The sequence below is a fragment of the Aythya ferina genome (genome assembly GCF_964211825.1).
Source record: "Aythya ferina genome assembly, chromosome: 1".
NCBI classification, from domain to species: domain Eukaryota; kingdom Metazoa; phylum Chordata; class Aves; order Anseriformes; family Anatidae; genus Aythya; species Aythya ferina.
Window position 1 is genome coordinate 18,069,868 of NC_140296.1, and position 17,172 is coordinate 18,087,039.

Here is a 17,172-nt window from a genome sequence, read left to right on the forward strand (position 1 = left end):
AGAACAGTGTTCTGGTGAGTGCACAACAACCTTTGCTCCCTTTAACACCAGACTAGCAGCAGGGGAACTTCAGGGCCATGCTCTTGGAGACCAACAGGGGCAGCTTGTGTTTAGCATCAGTTCTCTCAGCCCTGCTTTAAAGGCCTGGGCCCTCTGGACAGAGACCAGGACTGTGGAGACTTGAGCATACAGCTCCACAGCTGCAACTCAGTCAGGTTTTGAAATTTTAGGGCATGGGAATTGTCTTCATGTTAGGATTTTATTTTTTTTTTAAAGACTCTTACAAGATCACTTGGTTGAGCAGTGGTTGACCATTCTCTGTGGTAGCAGTGTCAGTGGCTGGCAGTGGGTAACCACTGTCTTCAGCCCTTCCTGGTGGACTTACACGGTGAGGGTCTTGAAACCCACTGCTTTTGGAAGTGAGAGCCCCCAGTTAACACAGGCCATAGTCAACAGCCCAGCCGATGTGTCTATTCTGTGCTAGGAAATACATTGTGCCTGTGGCAAGAAGTTTCTCCTTTTCTCTACCACCTTACCCTGAAGGAGTATCTGCATCCTTCACTTTGTGATGTCTGACACAGCCATCACTCCCAGCTCAAATGGAAAAATAAAAATAAAAACCACCCCAAACCACAGAGATCTAAGGCATTTTCTTATGTACTTTCTAATGCCCTACCAGTGTACTGTGCATTTCTGCTTCCTGACCTGCATTCTGTGACCGCGTGTGTCCCTGTACTCACACAAGGGCAAAAAAGCATCACCAGGGATGTGGTCCAGCGAGCCTTGGGCACTGAAAGAGGAAGAATTAGTGCAACATATTCCCAGCTAGACAAATAAACGCTGAACGTGATGAACCTGTGGTGAAAGATGTTGACCTGTTACTTAGTGGCAGCGTGACTTACGTGCCAAATCCATCTGGTGATTAGCATCACCCGTCCTCTCAGGAAGGAAGGCGCCAGCATATTTTTCAAATGTGATTAATAATTTATTTGACATCTGGAAGTCACAGCACAACAGTTCGTATGGAAAAGGGAGGATGTAAACTGTCTGCATCTCCCAGGCCCTACCAGGTTGTTACTCACAGCTGAGACACTATTTGTAAAATATTTGTGCATTTCATATTTTAGAGAGCAGCTCTGGACACTTGGGTTGATTTCAGATTTCCTGAGAGGGAGGGGGCTGCACGTTCATGGGAGAAGGCTGTGTGTGTGTAGCCGTACTCTCATCGAAGTTGTGCTCTCATGGAAGATGTGCTCCCATCCCCAGCTGAACCAGCCAACAGATTTTTGCATGCAAAGGAAGGAATAAAGGAAGACTAATGTGAGTTTAGGCAGTGCCCTTTGAATTAAGGTTGTCATCCAAAGCCCATGGCAGGCAAGGGGAAGCTTTCCAAGCCCAGACCCTGGTCATGCACACAGGGCACGCTCTGCCTAACCTGGAGCTCAGGTCAGAGTCTATTACGTGCAAGAAAGTTGCTTCAAGGTTTTACAGCTGTACTGGTGATGTATTACTGTCTTTCTGCAGGTATCACTCAGTGATGATCTCATTCAGGCTGTGACAGCTTCCCTGATTGTCTTCTAGGAATTCACCTGCTAAAATAACATAGTATTTGAACCTACGTCTATTGACATGCCACTTATCTGCACTATGATACCCGCAGTATTTCTTCTCAGGGCTGTAATTCTATTTACCAAGCACAGATTCTCAGGAGCTGCTAACAGCTTTCATTGTCTTATCAAGAGGTTTTTAATAGATAAGATTACTTAGCCAAGTGGAAAGGAGAAGAAAACTGCTGAATGCTGTATAAATTCAAGGCACAATTTATTTATTTTAATTTTATTTTTAAGAGGTTGAAGTTGCAGTAGGTGAAACGGGCAAACTGCTGTGCTCATTCTTGGCTTTCACAGCCAAGATATTCAAGGAGTGCCCAAGTTCAGATACCTAAATCCCTGGCTTGACCTACAGCAGTAACAGAAACATGTTGTGTGACAAACTGTACCTCGTGTTGGCTCTCCTAAGGACATGAATTATGGGTGCCTACACCCACATGTGGACCCCAGGCAGTACCACAGAAACAAAATATCACAAAGATAGGGAAGGAAGCAGATAGAAAATGAGCACGGGATGTGACAGAGCCAGGATTTACCAAGCAGGCTGGTTGCCATTCACTCCCCCATGCTGCCTCTCCTGCCTGATTTGATGGCCTGGATGAAATTGTCAGTGAGGAAAGCAGTGAGAGCAGGCACGGTGTGCTGTGATTAGAGAGGGCACTGCTGGAGAGAGGAGCATGAGAGCAGCCAAGCAGAAGTTTTCTACATGTTCCCTCTGCCTTTCCTCCTGAGAGGCACTTGCCTTTTATTCCCAGCTCCTTCCCTTTCTGTTCTGCTGCTGCAGTTTGCACCTCTCCTCTGAAATGTAAAATGCAGCCACTGTCTGTGCGATGGAGGCAAAAGGAGCTGATGTTCTTTCTGCTCTTTGGTGGATAAAAACACCACAGCACTGATTCTGCCTCACAGGGAGGGGAGAACCTAGACTTCTACATCCACAACAAATCACAGATATTGAAATATCAAGAAGTTTCTGCCAAATTCTAGCCAGCACAGAATCTAAATGCCCCATAAAATAATTACTGCTTGCTGACATTTGGCCACATTAGTAAGAGTCAGTTGTTGGTAGATAAGTCAAACCGGTGCTGGAGTGATTTAACCCTGAGCAGGCTGTTCCACGCTGCTTGAAGAAAAAAGAAATCCAAAGTGTGTTTTTTTTCCCCTAACAAATCATAGATGATGTGGGCTTCTCCATCCCTTGCTGTAACTGCTTAGGAGGATGAGTTAGAGCTGCTGCAGAAGCTCCCAGAGCCATTTCACTTCAGCAGGCCTGAGATGCTGGGCAAATGTTGTCTTCCCTGCTGCGGCAGGAGCAAGCAAGGCTTGGTAGCAGACCCAGGGCAGATTGGTGTCATCCTCTGTTACTTCTGTGGGGCAAATGGGGAATCCAGTCTGTGGCCAGAATTTGGTGTCCCTGATTCAAGGGGGTCCTACAGGCTGCCTTGGGTCATCTCATCTCCTTGGCAAATTCTTGGAGTGCCGTGACCTGTTCTTGTCACCCCCTCCTTAGTAACAATATCTGGGCTGCAAATAGAGGCCTCCTGCACCCTCTCCCTCCCCACTGCACAGGCTGGGCACAGATGTGATTTAATCTCTTGGAAACTCCTGCTGAATCTGAGGGGGAAAAGGAGCCAACCCTGGGGAACAGACAGCCTTCAAGGGTGGGCTAACACTGTACTGAGATGCACCCAGCACTCACCCAGCAGTGTCCAGGTAATATGGGGGGAAAGCAGGTGGAATTTGTTTAGCTTAACACTAAAATACACAAGAATGAAAAATCACAGCCTCCCCTGTTTTTTTAAGGATCCAAACTCCGTCTCTCTTTCTCTCTCTCTCTCTTTTTTTTTTTTTTCCTTTTTTTTTTTTTTTTTTTTTTTTGTAACAGTAGAAGGAAGACTTTGGAAAGAAGAGAAAGGTTTGTGCATTTAACCCCTTTACCCTGATGAAGAGAGGAGCTATATTCCAAAGCAGACCTTCAGAAGCTAAAAGCACAGCAGTGACTGGCCACATATCTGCATATTTAATCCTTATTAAATGATTTTCAGGATGAATGGCATAGTCAGAAGATACAAAGAGGGACAACACCCTGCAAAGCAGTAAGAAGCAAGCAAGTAGATGCAGCAGAAAGTGCAAGGAGAGTAAAGCCAGCTTTGAAGGAACAGAAACCTTACAAGCCAGGGTTACTTCAGCCTGCAATAGGGGAAGAATAATGAACAGCGTATATTGCTCAGATGAATCATATCATAATGGATGCCCCAAATGTCCTGTGATGAACAGCTAGGCAGCATTTAAAGCCACTAACACTGATGCTTGAGCTGGAATACAAAACAGACATGAAGGAGGTTTGGTCAGAGAAAGGCACAGGCAGCATCTGTCAGCCGGAGGGCAAAGCCCAGCTCCTGGGGATCAGCCACATCCTCCAACCTCTGAAACAGGGGAGAAAACCCAGGAGGAGGGAGCAGCCATCGCTCAGACAAGGGCAGTGATGTCAGGCAGTGCCGAGGCTGATGGATGTGTTTGGGAGTGCTCTTTATCACCTGGATCTTCCGTGTGGGTAGCTGCACAGTCATAGTGCATTAGGAGGGCTCATGAAGCTGGTTTTCTGCCCTGTGGTGTGCTCAAACCAAACAACATTTTTAATTTGCAGTTTGGGTAGAAGCCTGAGCATTTCACACCAATTCACTGTAGAAAGAGATAAGATTATTAATAGGTGCTCTGTATATGATATCTTTTTTGTAATACAACAGTGGCTCTTCAATTTACTGGCAGAGGTAACAGGTTCGCTAACTGGCACCTGATAAATGCCATGTCTGCCTCCCTGGGACACCCGCCAGTAAATAAATCCAGTGCAAGCTATTGAAACATTGCTAGGTGGTGAACAAATGGCATGCAGGGCTGACTGGTTGGATCAGAGGAGCCACAGATTTTCAGAGGCTGCCCCTGCTGCATGCCCCTACCATCCCCAGCAGGGCCAGTCATGCTCCTCTCTTGAGTCTGTCCTCCTGGTGCCATGGGAAGTGTAGCTGTGCCACTGGAAAACAGGCAGAGCCTGCAAAAAACAGCTAGAGCTACCGAAACATATGATAAAAGTATAGCAACTTGTTTCCTGCACTGACAATAGGCATTATATGGAAGGAAAAAAAAAAAAAAAAAAAAGCAAACAGAAAGAAAGATGTTCTCATTACTCTCCTTGCTGGGTAGAAGCAAAACTAATTAAAAAAAGCAGCAGGAAAGCCAGGGGGAGAGGGGCACGTCACAAAATCTTTATGTAAAAGCATGGTCCCTTTTTTCTTTTTTCCTTTTTTTTTTTTTTTTTTTAACCAAATTTTATACATTCTCAAAATTTTCAAGTCCTGCCCATCAGAAGTTGTAGGTGACAAACTCAAAGAAGTTGCTAGATCCCATCTTCTCTTCTGGGACCCATGTTTCTGGAGGGGTGAAGCAAGAAACTGAGACATTCTCAGCAGCACCACGATTGTTCTTCCTTTTCTGACTGCACTACAGCCCACTGGCAACTGTAGCTGGTGCTAGTGGGGAAAGCAATATAAAAAGGAAAAGAGTATATCAGCAGCCTTTGGATGTCACTCCAGTAGGAACTCACAAACTAAAAAGGAGGGAAAGAAAGATGAAAGAAAGGGAGATAGAAAAAATGAAGGAAGAAGGAAAGGGAGGGATGGAGGGAGGGATGGAGAAAGGAAGGAAGGAAGGAAGGAAGGAAGGAAGGAAGGAAGGAAGGAAGGAAGGAAGGAAGGAAGGAAGGAAGGGAGGGAGGGAGGGAGGGAGGGAGGGAGGGAGGGAGGGAGGGAGGGAGGAGAAGAAGAATAGAAAGAGGATTAAAGGAATATGTTACTGTATTGAAGACATGGGAACAGTGTTATACAGGTTCATAGCTACACCAGTAAGCAGTATGATGATACGCAACCTATTGCCCTAACAGGCTCTATAATTAACAGCAAGATGTACCAGTTAAATGTAACTGCCAAGCACCAATTTCCCTCTTACAAACGGCCCAGAAAGTGCGTGACCAACGCCTCATTGTGGTCCTGCAATATGTGTGAAGAAAGCAAGAAAGCACAGTCCTTCAAGTGTATGTCTTGTCTGATGCAGCCTGTCGTTTTCCAGGCATCGACTCTTGGTCATGTCCTCTGTATTAAAGATATGACACAAAGCCACAGGAGGAAATAAAATTAAAAACAAGCAAACAAAGCCAGCCTGGAGATTCTGCTCTGAAAAGTAGCTCTACAAGACCATGCACTCCTCTGTGCAGCAGATCTGCTCCTCATGCCATTCGGATCCTCTCTTGAGTGATTAGCACAAGCTCTCACTTGCAGAAGAGCTGACACAGCTCAGCCGAAGTATTTACATAATGCAGGAGGAGAGGAGTTTATTCGTCCCGTTTCTCCTGCTGTGATTAGCATGGGGCAATGGTTGACCTCTCAGATGCTCTCCCCGAGCTGTTGAGGTCTGAGCCTGCACGTAGGGCCAGGATCACAAACCTGTGACTTCTGCCTGGGTGGTGGGAATGTGGACAGAGAGTGAACGCTGTGAGCGTCTGCAGGAAACTGTCTCGTCCAGGTCCTGAGTCTTTATTTGTCTGACAGAGCAGGAGGGACTCATATCTTTAAAAGCCCTTTGCTTCAGTTACCTTTTATCTCTTTGGATATATTTGTGGATTTCCATGCTCTTTCTGTGCACGCTTGAATTTATTCCTGTGCTTCCTCCCCTCTTTCCCTCCACTCCTCCCCACACCCTCCCCTCAACATGCTGCCCTGAGCAGACACCCCTCTGGGGGAAGAGCTTTGTCTGTCTTTATCAGGATGTTCATACGTGTACACATCTCTGCCAGCCTCTGTGTGCTGCTGTGTCCTGCATGTCCTATTCTATTAATTTTTGAAGCTTCAAGCTGGGTTTCCACGTCCTCTTTTGGGATGCTAATACACAGCCTGAATTTCAAGGTTGTAAAGCTCTCTGTGGAGCTCATGGAGATCTGAAATAAAGCCCCCAGGAGCATGGGCTGGAAGCAGAGGTGTAACAGATGAGATTTTTTAATTTTTTTTTTCACCTCAGACTCATTTCTAGGTTTGAATTGTTTAACTGTAGCTGCAAAATGCTGCAGTAGGGCCTCCGTGAGCCTCCCAGCTATAAAGAAACAGATGATGCCTGTTAGTGTTGCTATAGTGCCAGAGTGGCATTTTAGGATTTAAAGGGATATATGATAGCACACATCCTGCCTGTCTGTCATCCTTTCTGTTCATCCTCCAGCAAGAGATGGGGGAAATGGGGCACTGGAGCCCATTGCCAGGGAAGTGGAGGGCTGGGGCAGCAGCCTTGGGGACATGCTGGTCCCCCATGGCTGGCCTCGGGGCAGCACCTTATCCCAACTAAAGATGAGCAGCCCAGGCAGTTCAGAAGCCAGGCTGCTTTGGTGTAGTCAGGCAGCAAGGAAAGAAGGGAGATGAGACACGAGAAAGGTCATCTCCGAGTGTATAAACCCAAGAATGAAAGCCAGCACTTTTCGACACAGGGGATTTGCTTGTCCCGGAGACTGACAGTGTCTAATGAGGCAATCCAAAGGCTGGACAGGGGACTGAAGGTCTCCTCAAACCATTAATTACGAGTCACTGGGGTAGTTTCTTTCAGCTCCACCAGAAATGCTGCTGTCCTTTATTTCATATTGGAGTAAGGCCGAGCTTAATGCTCTTGTAGCTGCATTGCTTTATTTGGCTTTGTTGCTTTTGCATTGTCAAGACTTTATTTCTGTTCAGCAGCATGTACTCCTCACCTTGTTACACGCTGTACTAATCATGCTTTTATTATGTATTTTTAGATCCTTCCCACACTGTGCAGGGATCTGTGGGGCTTTTTTAGCCTGGAATATCAGTAACGCTTCCTGCCAAAGCTCCTGGAAGAGGTATCACATATACTTATTCCAACAGTCCCTTGAAAAAATTAAATTGTTGCAATGTGAGTGCAGTGTAGGGTTCAAGGTCCACTGCATATGGAAATGGAATTGATTACTCCCAATGAACAGCAGCTTGCAGCTCTTAAGAACATTATACGATAAATATGTTGGCACGTACTATGCATTTGGCATGCTAAGCAGTTTACTGAACTACTCCCTGAAGCATATTTTAATGAAATACTGACACTTTGGCATCTTATTGGATAACTGCATTCAGTGGCATTGGTCACAACTGACAGATGTTAAGGAAGGCATACAAAGCACTCTGGAAGACGGCAACTCTGCCACGACTTTCTGCTCTGCGTTGCTACACTCTCCGTATTTATCACAGTCAGCAATGAGAAATCAATAACGAGCACATGGCTTTCCTCCAGTTTGGCGTTGAGAAACTTCTGCCACTAAGACCCCTCCAAAATTGCATGCAGAGCATTTTTTCTAAAGAGAATGGTCTCATCCACTAAGGAGAGGCCTTTAGCATCCCATGGTGGATGAGGTGTGAGAAAGAGCAGCTTGCTGGTGGAGGATCTCTGTCTCTTGCCTGGCTGGTGTACTGGGCAGTGTGCTGCTGATGGGGTGAGCAGGGGAGCTGCAGGCACCACTCCTGGCTCCAGCAGTCCCTGAGACATGCACAACACCAGCACAGAGCCCGTGGCTTGCCCTACCTCTCCTCCACTTCTTGCCTATTTTTTTCCTGTGCCTGAGGAGAGGATTTATTCATGAAAACAAGATAAAAAAGACTTAATCACGGATGAGGCTGGGCTTTTTTTTGGCTGAAATGTTTCCACAGTGGAAGTAATCAAACTTTTCAGACAGGTCTTCCTATCTTATATCCTCACCTGCTCCTAATCCTACCATTACTTGAGGTCTCTTGCTAGGATAATGTTTTTCTTACATTTACTGTGTCAAGACTATAAACAAATAAACTGATAACACTTCACCTCTCCCAGGATCACAACTCACTTTGAACTGTGGAGGGTTGGAGAAGGGCCCTGATTCTTTATATTGTTGGTGCCACCAAGCGTTGAAAGCCTGGAAGTGGCATTGCAAAGGCACAGGCAATGCCGGTTGGTGTTCCCATGCTTGTTCAATGAATTTTAGCACCCATATTGACAGGAAAAGCCAGAAGTTCAGAAGTATGCAGGAAATAGTAATGCTCAGGGATTCTGGTACATAAACCATGTCTATTCTGATGACTTATTCTTAAATCCAGCTTGGCCTAACTCCATGAACACTTTATCACCTGCAGTGCTACAGATTCAGGTTGAAGGAAAACTGACAGCATACCCCCAGTGATGTAGAGCAAGAGTCCTAGATTGTTTCTATTAGAAGTGTCAGTAGTGTATTTCACTCTTTTAGGGACATTTGGTTTAGCGAGAAAAAGGAATGTGGGGTTTCAGATATGAAGTGTAATATTAAAAAAACTCTTTGCAAAAAAATGGTGTGATAACCTGCTCTTTATATTTTATAGAGACTTCTTTATATATATTAAAATGAATTAGTCTAATTCATGCTATGGAAAAATATTAATTAGTCTAATTCATGCTATGGAAAAAAAAATCCATAAAAATGGAGAGAAAGATCATAGAATCATAGGATGGATTGGGTTGGAACGGACCTTAAAGATCGCCCAGTTCCAGCCCCCTGCCATGGGCAGGGACACCTCCCGCCAGACCAGGCTGCCCAAAGCCCCATCCAGCCTGGCCTTGAGCACCTCTAGGGATGGAGCATCCACAGCTTCTCTGGGCAGCCTGTGCCAGGGCCTCAACACCCTCTCAGTAAAGAATTTTTTCTGAACATCTAATCCAAACCCACACCTTTTTAGTTTAAAACCATTACCCCTTGTCCTATCACTCCACTCCCTGACAAAGAATCCCTCCCCAGCTTTCCTGGTGGCCCCTTTAGGTACCAAAAGGATGCTTTGAGATTTCCCTGGAACCTTCTCTTCTCCAGGCTGAACAACCCCAGCTCCCTCAGCCAGTCTTCACAGGAGAGGTGCTCTCTGATCATCTTTGTGGCCCTCCTCTGGACTCATTCTAATATGTTCCTGTCCTCCTTGTGCTGGTGGCCCCAGAGCTGAATTCAGGGCTCCAGGTGGGGTCTCACAAGAGCAAAGCAGAGGGGGACAATCTCCTCCCTCACCCTGCTGGCCTCACTGCTTTTGATGCAGCCCAGGATATGGGTGGCTTTCTGGGCTGCAAGCACACGTTGCCAGCTCATGTCAAACTTCTTTTCAACCAATATGCCCAGGTCCTTCTTCTCAGTGTTGCTCTCAATCCATTCTCTGCCCACCCTGTATTTGTTCTTGTGATTGTCCTGGCCCAGGTGGAGGACCTTGCACTTGGCCTTGTTGAACTTCATGAAGTTCTCACATGCTCTCCTCTCAGGCCTGCCAAGGTCCCTCTGGATGACAACCCTTCTCTCCAGTGTTGACCACACCACTCAGCTTGGTGTCATCAGCAAACTTGCTGAGGGTACGCCTGATACAGAACTTCTAGGTTGGAAGAGACCTCAAGATCATCGAGTCCAACCTCTGACCTAACACTAACAGTCCTCCACTAAACCATATCCCTAAGCTCTACATCTAAACGTCTTTTGAAGACTTCCAGGGATGGTGACTCCACCACTTCCCTGGGCAGCCTGTTCCAATGCCTCACAACCCTTTCAGTGAAGAAGTTCTTCCTAACATCTAACCTAAAACTCCCCTGGCTCAACTTAAGCCCATTCCCCCTCGTCCTGTCACCAGGCACGTGGGAGAACAGGCCAACCCCCACCTCGCTACAGCCTCCCTTGAGGTACCTATAGAGAGCGATAAGGTCGCCCCTGAGCCTCCTCTTCTCCAGGCTGAACAAGCCCAGCTCCCTCAGCCGCTCCTCGTAGGACTTGTTCTCCAGGCCCCTCACCAGCTTCGTCGCCCTTCTCTGCACCCGCTCAAGCACCTCGATGTCCTTCCTGTAGTGAGGGGCCCAAAACTGAACACAGTACTCGAGGTGCGGCCTCACCAGAGCTGAGTACAGGGGGACGATCACCTCCCTAGCCCTGCTGGTCACACTGTTCCTGATACAAGCCAGGATGCCGTTGGCCTTCTTGGCCACCTGAGCACACTGCTGGCTCATATTCAGCCGACTATCCACCATCACTCCCAGGTCCTTCTCTGCCTGGCAGCTCTCCAACCATTCCTCTCCCAGCCTGATCCCATTGTCCATGTTACCAACATAGGTATTAAACAGCACTGGTCCCAACACTGGCCCCTGAGGAATATCGCTTGTTACTGATCTCCACTTGGACATTGAGCCATCAACCACAACTCTTTGAGTGCATCACCCAGCCAATTTCTTACCCACCAAGTGGTACATCTGTCAAATCCTTGTCTCTCCAATTTAGAGATAAATATATCATGCAGGACAGTGTCAAATGCTTTGCACAAGTCCAGGTAGATCACATAATTTGCTCTTCCCCATCCATCAGTGCTAGATGGCCTAGAGCTATCTGGCAAATTGCTACTGAATCAGATGTGGATCATACCAACAATGGTGCAAAATGGACCAGTCCCCCGTAAACATGATCCTGCCCCAGCACAACACATATTCCTTTCTTAGATGCATCATACCTATTTCTGGTAGACACCAGAGGCATCTTTCTCTTTTTTCACATTGGCAGCACTGTACAGGTTGCTAGGCCAATTCAATTCTCTCTGGATTGAGCTGAGCTGCCCCCTCAGACAATTGAGCCTGGGAAGTTTGTTGGGCTTCAGATTTATATTCAGACAAAAAGCAAAGCGTTTCCTGCCTCAGTGTTGTTCAGACTTTGAAAGACAGTTGTAAAGCCACTCTTACATAGGTGGGTACACAGATATCTTGGGGAAGAAGTGTCACAAGGAGCACTGAAAGTTTCTGTCCTTCATCAGTGGTATTTTGTCTAATTTCAGTGCAACTACTCTGCATTTCATCTATCAGAGAAGAACCAGGTACATTGTCACCAGTGCTGGAAAACACAGCTGTTGAAACAGGCCACGAGACAAATGTGTTACACACCTAGATTAAGAAGTAGTGTATATAGAAGAGCATGAGAAGATACCTGAGGTGGAGATTATTCTGAAACTCCATGAAACTGGAGATCTGAATTTGGGTAGTTCCAGTATTAAAGGACATCATTCCCACCTAATATCTCCTCATCCCCTTTTTCTTTTATAGTTCTTTCTTTTATAGTTCTTTCATATTGCTTCTCCATTTCTCAGAGATGGAGCCATCCACTGTGTTCACCTCTCCAGACAGATGCTCCCTCTTCTCCATCTGAACTTTCTGCTGTTCTTCCAGGTCTTCTGGATATAGATTGTCCATTTGCCACTAACTTTGCAATAGTGTCCTACCCTCAACTCTATCTAAGACTTCTTCCTAAATACAAACCTTTTGTTGAAGAACTCATAACTTTCTTACTGACCCTCACAATCATCCCAGAAGGTTTCTTCTTCATTGCTCAGAAGTCCCGTACTTGGATTGTCCTTTCTTGGATTTCCCTGTTTCAGCTGTGATGTTAAACCAACTTCTTCTATAGACTCCATGATGTGGCCTTTCTGTACAGAACTGAGCACCTCCACTAGTACACGTTCCTCCTGCTGTGGTACTATACTGTTTTCCAGAGCTTACCCTGATGAGCTGAGAAACAGAGAAAACTTGTCTTTCGGATATTTCAAGGCTCCTGGTCCCAGCCATTAAGTGAATAATATCACCAGTCTCTTTAAGAATGATTTTAGAGGCAACTTTACCCCCTACTAATTACCTTTACATATAGCTTCAGCCAAGAGGAGCAACAGGGTTCCACCAGGCACACCATCCAAAACTTTGTGCCATTAACATTTATTTATAGGAGCCAGATAAAAGTAATGGGTCAGTGCATATACATACATCACAGAGTATCATGCTGAGTCACTAAACAGAAGGAAGTTTATTCCTCCTTGAGCAATCAGGTAATAACTTCTTGCCTAAAAGCACAAGAGAAGACATACCGCTAACAGAGCAGTATAAGCATCTCTAAGCTCAGAGCTGCCCACTCCCCAGCTCCCAAATCCAGCTCTTCCCTAGCTTCTTTCTCCATGGTTCCACATGGTCTCTGCTCTTCCAGTGGCTGGGCAATAGCATTTATCTATTGCCCTGTGACCACCCAGACCACACCTCCACTCCCCTCTGGTCAAAAGATTTTTGCTGCTCATATGACGCAGATCTCCAGAGGTGCTGCAGAGGTGAAAACCACGACATAGCCTCTGGGTCATCGTAGCTGACTTAACCTTGGATTGTCAGGGCGACTAAAAGTCTCTCCATTCAGTTGCACTTTGAACTCACAGTTTGGCTATAGGTTCCTGGGAACAAGCAATGCTGGAGGAAAGCACCATTTTGTCATGTGTCCACTTTGCTCTTTGAAAGTTTGTTACGTAGTGGTGACAGAAGTTGGAGCTGCTCTTTTACTATGTTTTACAGTACACTTACCCTGTTTCATTTATGCTGCCTGTGACACGAGCCTGTCTCAGCAGTAGCTCGCTGCACTGCCAGCTGGCAGTCTTACAGCACGCATGAGCTTAGATTTGCAAGCACAAACCCTGGGCAAATGGTTAGCCATGGGTTACAAGGAACTGTTTTGACTAAAATGTCTTACATGCAATTTGTTAATTCATGGACACTGGCATAAGCCCTCGGCTGCTCTAAGTCCTTTCCCAGCCCTGCTGCCCAGAAGGACGCCGGCAGCAGTACAAAGCAGCAATAAATCAATCAGCCAGCCAGTCTATAAGTGTATTGTATAATGGGGTAAATAAACAAGTACTGGAAACAATAAAACACTGTAGCTATTTTCACCTTGTCAGGCTGAGCCATTCCAGACAATCAATAGGGGGTATAGGAAAGGTCACTGCCTACCTGAATAAATCCCATCAAAAAACGAAGGCTAAACAGCAGTAGCTCCCTCTGAGAAGAGGAAGGTACATGTTTTAATGGAATAAACCTGAGATTACAAAGTGACAGTGAACAAATACCAAAGCATAACCACTACAGGCTACAGAAATGTTGGATAAAAGTAAGATATTCAAAGAATTGATCTTTTTTCTTGGCTTCTTACAGGTACAGGGATCTCTATTCCTTTTTGACACATGGAAGAGGAGTTTTGGAGGAAACATTTGCTGAGCTAACCTGATAAATGCAGCTGTAGAGTAATAGTTTTCCATTTATTTTGCTACTCTGGAGAGATTTTTAGTCAAAGAAAAAAATATATCCAAACACATTTAGAGCCCTAATGATATTTCACAGATTAGCACATCATTAGGTAGGTCAAGTGGTGGTTGTAAGCCATTTCAGGAGAGATTTTCAGAAGTCACTCAAGTCACCCTCACTGACGTGAATACCCCAGGAACCAGGTACTACTGAAGCCAGCCTCCTGCCCAGTCTTCAAGAAAATTTTATCTGAACACTTATCCCCTGCCCCAGAGATGGTGACACTGCTCCCCCAGCATCACACCTCGATGGGTAACAGTAAAAAAAAAACTAAGGAAGCTGCCACTTCTCAGCCTGTATCTGCTGAAAAGGTGCAAGGTTCAGTTGTTGCCCATTAATTGCTGATCTTAGCCCACTGTCTGGAATGGTTTTAATCCGCTGCTCCATGTCAATGCAGAGCACAGAGGGTTTACTCCCCTGCTTCATGTTGTGGTGCAATCACAGCCCAGCAGATCACAGCTGTACAGAAAGCTCTGGGTCTCCACAACTCTGCATGGGCCACACAAGGGCCTGCAACGTGGCAGCAGATGCTGCTGTGCGATCATTTACATCTTCCAAACATCCTCCAGCAGAATCTGTGGTTCTGTTTGAGTATCTGGCAGTAGCCAACAGCTCTACATCCATCTGTGCTGCTAAAAGCTAAAGTGATTGTACAATAGACTCCGAGGTTTGTTGATACAGACAAGCATTCTCGTTTCTTTACATCCATAATTGTGCAAATGCCAGATCAGCTGTCAGGTCTGCCCATTCAGCGTGACGAGCCAACAGTAGGTTGGCATCACTGAGTACTTGGAATAAAACAGCCATCAGCGCGTCATCTCTCTCCATCAGCAACAAGCAATTCCTGCGACAAGGTGAGCCTCGGTGAGTATCTGAGGGAGAAGGGGAACGATGCTATCTGAGATAGGTTGCCAACATGCTTCAGTACTTCCTTAGTTACCTCGTTAAGCATGTAGATTTTAGCAGGCAGCTCATGGTAGCAACAGCCAAAGCCTTTAATGAATCAATACTGTGAAAATGGGAGTTAGTGAGGGTAAATCTGGCCAAACATCTGGCTTTTATTTAGGTACCTAAATGGGATTTCCCCCCTATTCCCTTTATAGCAGCATTACATAAGTAAACAAGTAATTAACAGAAAATTACTGGAGTACACCTGCAGTACACCTGAAGGTAACTTGCAGTGAGTGACAAATAACCTTCACAGAGACAAATTAAATTAATTAAGGCAATTGGATATCACAGGCATAAAGCAAGGGTGAGATGGACTGTACAGATTGCTTGCCATGAAGAGGTTCTTACCCTGCTGTGCTGTGACAGTGCGTTGGGACAAGGCACAGACTGAAGAGGTGTTTTCAGCAATGCCTCACGAAGTGCTGGTGATGTTTGAAGAAGGTCTCTACATAAGACTTCTGAAGCATTCATATGAGGAAAGCTTTGGTCTTTAGAAAGCCCTAGTCCTTGCTGAGTAGCTGATAAGTAGTTTGCAGTTGTTTATCAGCCAACGCTATCTTGTTCTTGGTAATATAAAGGAGGGAGGCAGCACTATCTGTCACTCCGCAGGGTAATGCAGAACAACTCCCTGAGCTTTTGGGCTAACAAAATATTCCACCTGCCCAATTTGAAACCTTTGAGTGAAAATCACTGAAGGGGATGCACCATTATCTAACCCATAACAGGTTTTTGGAGAGGTGAGAGGCCTGGTAGGGCTTGGATGCAAAACCTACCATCAGGAGCATCTCATGGGCCCCAGAGGAAGGTCACTATGAGCTAGAAGGTTGCCACAGCAGGGCTCAGTTTTGTCCCCCACCTAGGCATGGCAGAAGCACTGATATCTGGTGGGAGCAATTTACTGGGGGTTAGGCACATTGGTCAATGGTAAGTGCAGTGATAGAATTATATAAGTTATAACAGAGGGGGAAAAGAGTTTCATTGTTCTCCCGATCTATTCTAAATATGACAAAATGATTAAACAAAGGCTTCTGTTACATGAAGGAGTTAAGAGCTTATTTTTCTTACTTAAGAATGAAAGATTACAGATGAGAGGCAGCCAGGGGAGCATGCCCCAGTAAGACAATAACCTTTGCTAAAATGCTTGGGAGGGAAGAACTGCAGTTTGAACTTTGCCCATTGAAAATAACGTTAAAGGTTATTGCTTATTATAGCTGCATGGTAAGAAAAGAGAAAATCTTCTGTTGATATTCACAGAGCTAAACATTTCAAGAATAGGTTGCAAAGTGAGACTAGAGATTTGTGTATGTTTTATGTGAGTGAGAAAGGGCTACGTGGCTACACACCAAGCATAGTCTTTGGGCCTGTATATTTACAAGGAAGTTGCATCCACGACTTATAAGATTAAGCCTTAAATTTGTCACATGAATTTATTTTATTCTGAATAATTTGCAAAACTTTAGGTAGTGTCATAAAGCAAGATTGCCATGGAGAATTAGGAGAGAAAATACTAACTAAATAAACTTCAGGGAAAGCTATAAAAACTGCATAGCACAGCCCACACGAGGTCTTTCAGAAAAAAACTGCCCTAAGTCTCTCTGTCTGAGCTCTTGTACTGCTTGAGAGCTGCCTTTGTGCACAAAGGGATGCACTGCTGCAATACATGTGTGTGCTGTGCATGTCTCTCCAGAAGAGATGCCAGGGACCAGATGCAGGCATGTTTAGCTCTACCATCTAATCTTACCCAAAGAATGTAGGAGACTCAGGAATTAAGATGTGTCCTCTGTGCCCACCACATAAATCTCACACAACTCACTGGAGCAGTTGTGCTGCCGGGCAACTGCAAACCTGTAGCTTCCTCCTGTAGTTGGAGCCCCTGGGGTGATTCACAGAGCAAGCAGCTGCAGTTGCTCTGGCTTGCTTTTGGCATTTCCAGTCAGATCCTGTCAGTCTTTAGCACAGATCCACTTTGTGCACCACCACAAGCACAGTGTCTGACCGCCTGAGGCAGAATTTCTAATTTGTCCAAATAACATTCAGCATAAGCTCCATATGATAATTAATCAGCAGTTATTAAAGCAAGAGATATCTACAATGCCTCTGATGTTTATTAAAGCCTTTTCATGGCATTTTAATCACAGTATTGCCATTGCAGGATTTCCTTTTATTTAAAACAAATGTTGTGCATTACAAAACATTTTAGGGTTGTTTGTTTTGTTGTGTTTTTTTGTTTTTTTTTTGTTTTTTTTTTCAGATTCCTGAGGGTGCAATAAGTCATTGCTAGTGATTCTTTCTCTCCCTTAATGGTTTATTAAAATGATTGTGAAAGCAACACTATGATTAAAATAGTCTTCAGATCAGGAGCCTCATGCACCTCAGGTGTTTGATACAGGCATTAGGC